The sequence below is a fragment of the Somniosus microcephalus genome, chromosome 17 (assembly GCF_052327205.1).
Source record: "Somniosus microcephalus isolate GS21.2 chromosome 17, FLI_Smic_1.0, whole genome shotgun sequence".
Classification (NCBI taxonomy): Eukaryota; Metazoa; Chordata; class Chondrichthyes; order Squaliformes; family Somniosidae; genus Somniosus; species Somniosus microcephalus.
The window spans coordinates 77,159,589-77,167,064 of NC_141003.1; positions in this window are offsets into that span (position 1 = coordinate 77,159,589).

Sequence of the window (7,476 nt, forward strand, 5' to 3'; positions counted from 1 at the left end):
CCTCCAGGGCCCGGAGACCAGACACTCCGCTGTTGAGAAGGAGGCCCAGGCTATTGTGGAGGCTGTGCGTCATTGGAGGCACTACCTGGCCGGAAAACGATTTACCCTGCTCACTGACCAGCGTTCAGTTGCTTTTATGTTTAACAACAAGCAGAGGGGCAAAATCAAAAACGACAAGATCTTGAGATGGAGAATCGAACTTTCCACCTACAATTACGAGATCTTGTACCGGCCCGGGAAGCTCAATGAACCCCCGGATGCTCTATCGTGTGGCACCTGCGCCAGCGCGCAGATCGATAGACTGCGGGCCCTCCACAATGACCTCTGCCACCCGGGGGGTCACCAGGTTCTTCCACTTCATCAAGGCCCGCAACCTGCCTTACTCCATTGAGGAGGTCAGGACCATGACCAGGAACTGCCAAGTCTGCGCTGAGTGCAAACCGCACTTTTATAGACCAGACAGGGTTCACCTGATAAAAGTCACTCGCCCCTTCGAGCACCTGAGCGTTGATTTTAAAGGGCCTCTCCCCTCCTCCGACCGCTATGTGTACTTCCTCAACATTATTGATGAGTATTCCCGTTTGCCATCCCCTGCCCGGACATGACCAGTGCCACGGTCATTAAATGTCTGAACGACCTCTTCACCCTGTTCGGTTTCCCCAGCTATATCCATAGCGACCGGGGCTCATCGTTTATGAGCGACGAACTCCGTCAGTACCTGCTCGCTAGGGGTATTGCCACAAGCAGGACCACCAGTTACAACCCCCGGGGGAACGGACAGGTGGAAAGAGAGAATGTGACAGTTTGGAAGGCCACCCTGCTAGCCTTAAAGTCTAGGGGCCTTCCGACCTCCCGCTGGCAGGATGTGCTCCCCGATGCGCTCCACTCTATTCGGTCACTGCTCTGCACTGCCACTAACGCCACCCCTCATGAGAAAATGTTTGTCTTCCCAAGGAAGTCCACATCGGGGACATCGCTACCGCCATGGCTGACGTCCCCAGGGCCGGTCCTACTGAGAAGACACGTGAGGACCCATAAAACGGACCCCCTGGTCGAGAGGGTCAACCTCCTCCACGCCAACCCCCAGTATGCTTACATTGCGTACCCGGACGGGCGGGAGGACACAGTCTCCATACGAGACCTCGCACCCTCGGGGGCCCCAGTAACCCACTACCCACTACCACCCCCCCCCCCCAACGATCCAATATCCAACCCCAGCAGACGGCACGCCTGGGCCCCGCGACCCGCTCGACACCCACGAGGACTACACGCCAGTGCCCCAGCCTACGCGGGACTCGACGCCGGAAGCTTCACTACCCCTGCCGTCGCCATGTCGATCACAGCAGCAGACAAGACCTCCGGAGAGACTCCAATACACAAACTTTTAATACACTTCACCCCGCCGGACTCATTTTTAAACAAGGGGTGAATGTGGTAAACCACTGTTATACCTGCCTGTGTGGGTGTTTGTATTCCACTGTGTACATGTCTGTACATGCCTCGGCTGACTCCTCCCACGAGTCCAGGTATAAAGGTGACTGCTCCACAGTCCCTCTGTATTCTGGACTGGTCGACCACTCGAGGCACACCTTCATTCTCTTGTTAATAAAAGTCTGTTAGTTACTCGCTTAACCTCAGTCTTTTGAGTAATTGATAGCGCATCAATTGTCCATTCTGAGGGCTGCACATTTTCTGTATCATTTTTGACATTGTCACATGACACCATTCGTACAAAAATTGTCTCACTTAAATCAGTGTCATACTGACTTGTTGCCCTTTCTTTGTTTTTACTTTTGAAAAGCATTGTTTGGCAAAGTGATTCTTTCCATGACATTTTGTGCATATTTTTCCAAACGCTGGGCATTGTTTTAACTGGTGTTTTTAACCACAGCGTTTACAATTAAAAATTCCTTCCTCCGATTGCTTTTCATTTCTGTTCTGCTCATGTTTCTTCCCTTTGTAGGACACGGCACCGACAGCAGCACTTGCTACAATCGCATCATTATTGATTTCACTGAAAGTCTTCGCGTGCTGTCGAGCTAGCTCACTGGCTTGGCATATTTTCACAGCATTTTCCAATGTCAGTTCGGTTTCTCTCAACAGATGTTCCCTGACCTTTTTATCCTGGATACCAAATACAATCTGGTCACGAATCATGGATGCTTTTAGTTCAGAGAAATTACATGTCTGTGCTTTCAGTTTCAGGTCAGTCACAAAGCTATCAAAAGTCTCATTTTGCTGCTGTGTCCTTGAACAGAACACATACCTCTCATAGGTTTCATTCTTTTTGGGAGAACAATGTGTATCAAATTTCTTTAGCACATCATCTAATTTGTTTCTGTTCTCCTCTGGATTAAATACAAATGTATTAAATACCTCTATCGCCTGTGGGCCTGCAACCGTGAGCAGCAACGCTATTTTCCTTGTGTCTGGCTTCGTACCGAACCCGATGGCAGCAATGTAGAGTTCGAATTGTTGTTTGAAAGTCCGCCAATTGTAGTCGACATTTCCCGTGAGATTCAAAAACTCCGATGGCTTCAAATTCTCCATGTTGAGTTTCACAATTTTGAGCAGATCTTTGCCAATCCTGGTACCATGTTATGTTCATCAATAACTAGACATTCTTATTATGAATAGCTAGCTTCCAGCTAGTCATTTATTCAGTACACGTTCTCTAGGTACAGCATCTGTAGAGATCCAGCATATGTACCTCTGTGTGCAGGCAGCCATCTTGACTACTGCCTTGTGGGTAGCCTAGTGCATGTGTCTTAAACACATACAACTAAATATACAGCTCTACGGCTCCATCTAGTGTACCACTCTAGAATTACATGTTATTGATCATTACAGTTACTTCATATTAAAACCTACCACTGCTGTAAGTTTCAATTCAAATGTTCAGTGATCGCCATCTTTGTAGATTTATAACTATTTTACGATATTAAAATTTAAGAATCATACTTTTGATGGAGTCAGAAGGTTGTGGGTTCAAATCCCACTCCAGAGACTTGAGCACATAATCTATGCTGACGCTTCAGTGCAGTACTGAGGGAGTGCTGGCACTGTCTGAGGTGCTGTCTTCCGGATGAGATGTTAAATTGAGGCACCATTTGCCCCCTCGGGTGGATTTAAAAGATCCCATAGCACTATTCAAAAAAAAAAAAAAGCAGAGGAGCTCTCCAGGTGTCCTGGCCAACATTTTTTCCTCAACCAACACCTAAGGACAGATAATGTGGTCATTTATTTCATTGTTGTTTGTGGGAGCTTGTTGTGTGCAAATTGGCTGCCACGTTTCCCACATTACAACAGTTTTTACATTTCAAAAGTACTTCGTTGATTATAAAGCACTTTGGGACATCCTGAGACCGTATAAGATGCTATATAAATGCAAGTCTTTCTAAAGACTAAAAGCTAACATTATTACAATTTAAGGACAAATCAATTGCAATATTGCATTAGCACACTTCAAATCAGATTAACCCTTTCCTTACCCCACTACAACTCTATCCAGGAGTCCATACCAAATCTTGATCACTATGCGAAACTGTTTCTTGATATCTGTCCTAAATTTCTCTCTTACTTGTCCTACTCTCAATTTAATTTAAAATATTCCAAATTTCCCTTTTTCATTCCTTTTAACTTTCTTAGGCCACTATTATATTCACCTTACTGATAAGTTCTTTTGAGCCTACATTTTTCCATTCTTTTCTCAATACAGTTGTCCAACACTAGGGATCAGCCGCCTGGCTCTTCTCTACACTGCAATCAGCTCATGAAGTCTCCTTTCTTTCTTGTTGACCAGAACTGGGCTCTATACTTGATGTGTGGTCTGACTCGAGCATTTCACAGTTTGATCATAATTTCCTGTGACTTATATTCTACTGTTTTGGCTATGTAATTAAGAATTCTGTTGAAGATGTTGATTATTGCTCTGCATTCGTTGGACAAATTGAGTGTCAAATCTGCTAAGACTTAAATGAGGATGGCCATTTGGTCTATTTCGGTTCATCCGTCATGGGAAGTCTTGCCGTTACAGCATCCAATTATCTCTTAAATGATCCCAGAAGAGTTTTTACTTCCACTACTCTGTGAAGATCTTCATAATATCAGGCTTAAATTTTTATTTTACTAGTTTGAACTTGTCACAGAAGAGATCCATGTGTTAGGGGATAAATCTCTGAAAGCACAGCACTTCTGGCAGTAAAAATAGTAAAATAATGGATTGCATTAGCAGAGCAATAAAGAATGAATTAAGAAACTGCTGTCACTGTTTCAGGTATTGGTCAGGTCTCCTACACATTACGTTGCAAAGTTCTGGCAACCAAACAAGAATATTATTGCTCGAGTTGGACAAGAAGCAAAGAAGTGGGGTTTGGTTTTCTTTGGGGAGGAAAAAGGGAAATTTTGAGATCTAGGTAAAGTTTGTAAGATTTTGATGGGAATAGACAAAATTGATCCAAGCAAATTGCTCACTATGGCAAAAGGTTTAAATACTCGGGCACAGGCTTCCCCAGTCACTCAGTGAACAGCTAATGCCAACAACAACTTGCATTTATATGGTGCCTTTAACATAGTAAAATATCCCAGATCCCAGCTGGAGCCTCTGATCTATGCTCTCAGCTGGGCAGTGAAATTGACATTAAAATGTGCCCTTGGATTAGGGAGGGGGTATTTTCTGGGATTCTTGTTTGCAATCCGTATCCAGCAACCTCTGCTGGAAGTATGTGTGTATGGCCATTATAGGAGGACAGGGCACCTGTGACGCCCCTACTGTTGAATAAACTGTCAACACTTGCAGCTCTCGGATGAATAATGAATGCTTGGGAAAGATACTATAGAGTACAACCGGTGCCAAGAAGGTATCGCCCCGCCAGCTGTCAATACCTCTGGGAGAGGGGTGAAGAGAATTTTTTTTTTTTTTTTTTTTTTTTTTTTTATAAAAAGAGGACGCAAGTTAATAATTAGGAAATCCAGAGTAAAATGGAAAATCAAGTGGAACCATTTTGCCCAAATGGGCAAGGAAGAATATAGTTGTGCAATAGTTACCATTGAGGCAAATGGTGCTGTATTTCTGAAGAGAGAATTGTGTTACATTGTTGGGTTTATTTACCTGCCCTCATTGTAACAGTGATATACCCCACACCCCGCACTGTAACACTAATATACCCCACACACCTTAGTGTAACCGTGATATACCCCACACCCCGCACTGTAACACTGATATACCCCACACTGCTATACCCCACACCCCGCAATGTAACACTGATATACCCCGCACTGTAACACTGATATACTCCACAACCTCCACTGTAACACTGATATACTCCACACCCCTCGCTGTAACACTGATATACCCCGCACTGTAACAGTGATATACCCCACAGCCCTCACTGTAACACTGATATACCCCACAGCCCTCACTGTAACACTGATATACCTCACACCCGCACTGTAACCCTCTGATACACCCTCTCTGTTGCACCATTTTGAATAAAGCTTGCACCCACCTGGACACTGAGGGCAGCAGTCTCCTGGTAGGAGGAACAGGTCATTGCATGACTGAGGGGGACACCTCCTCGATAAACATTGTACGTTTCCAGTCTACAAGGAGACAACATGTTGTACAGGAAAAGCAGAAAGTGAAAAATAGCAGTTACACTGAGGTGTGTGGGGTACATCAGTGTTACAGTGCGGGGTGTGGGGTATATCACTGTTACACTGAGGGGTGTGGGGTATATCAGTGTTACAGTGTGGGGCTTAGGGTATATCACTGTTAGTGAGGGCTGTGGTGTATATCACTGTTACAGTGAGGGCTGTGGGTTATATCACTGTTACAGTGAGGGCTGTGGGGTACATCACAGTGAGGGCTGTGGGGTATATCTCTGTTACAGTGCTGAGTATGGGGTATATCAATGTTACAGTGGAGGGTGTGGAATATATCACTCTTACAGTGCACGGTTTATCAGAGTTACGCTGAGGGGTGGGGTATATCACTGTTACAGTGAGGGTTGTGGGGTATATCACTTACGGTGCTGGGTGTGGGGTATATCACTGTTACAATGAGGGGTGTGGGGTATATCACTGTTATGGTGCGGGGTGTGGGGTATATCACTGTTACGGTGAGGGGTGTGGAGTGTATCACTGTTACGGTGCGGGGTGTTGGGTATATCACCGTTACGGTACGGGCTGTGGGGTATATCACTGTTACGGTGCAGGGTGTGGGGTATATCACTGTTACGGTGCGGGGTGTGGTTATATGTCCAAGACCGGGACCCAGGAGCGAGTACGAGCCCAGCAGCAAGGTCAAGGCCCAGGAGTGGCGCAACATTGACCAGCAGCGGGGTCGGTGCCCAGGGAAGGTGCGGCATGGGCCAACAGCGAGGTCAGGAGGACCACAATGCATCCTACGAAACCCAGGCACAGAGGACCTGCGGGAAGGAGGGAGGAGGACAGTAGGAGTATGTTTGTGTGTGTGTGCTAGGCCGATGTAGCAGAGCCTGGTCTCCAATCGTCTTGTATCCCCTTGCCACTGGACCAAGACCGTGTGGTAGCTGGTGTGCAACGGCCACCCCACGTTAAAAGAATTCACGCACAGGCATCTTTCACCCTTTAAAATGAAGTTCGGGACCTGGAACGTCAGGACCCTCATGGACAACCCTAACAGTGACTGACCGGAACGCCGTACTGCTGTCATTGCCTGGGAGCTCAGACGTTTCAACCACCGTCTGCCCCACCTGTGACAGAGACTAGGTCCCGCATTGGACTCATCAGTCACCTGAGAACTCATTTTTAATGTGGAAGCAAGTCATCCTCAGTTCCGAGGGACTGCCTAAGAAGGAGAAGAAGATTTACCTGCCCAATATCTAGGCAATTTGTTGTGAACCCAAGGATTGATCGGAAAAGTTTTGTCATGGTATATTGGCTTACTGGCTATATCACATGCCGCATGTGCTCTTACACAACATTGGAAGGTAGTAAAATAAAAACACTATTAAAACTTGGCTTCGGCTATAAACTGCTAAGCAGATTTATTAAGCGGTAAATGGATAAGTGAGCCATAGCACTGACACATTATAGATTTACTATAGTTACAAGCTTAACTTTTTCCTCCTTTTGAAGATTGAGGATAATAGCCATGTCTGCTGTGCTAAACTTTAATGTGAACTGGATTTGGCTCAAGATCTCTGCCTATGAACCTTATATGGTGCTGATCTTCCACAGAGTTTCTTTCTGGCCTGTGAGCATCTTTCTGATAGCTTCAGGCAGACGACTCTGTTGGAACAAGACCAACTGAGACATACTTTCAAAATCTGATTGAAGCAAAGGAAAATTAAAAATGTATCTCTTAGATTCAAATAGAGCTTCTAATCCAACTTATTTTCAAACAAAACTCAGGGTGCTTTTATTTGAATTGCATGTTTTAACCCTTCCCTCAGATACCTGGTGCAGATATAACATTTGTTCTCAGGCTACTGT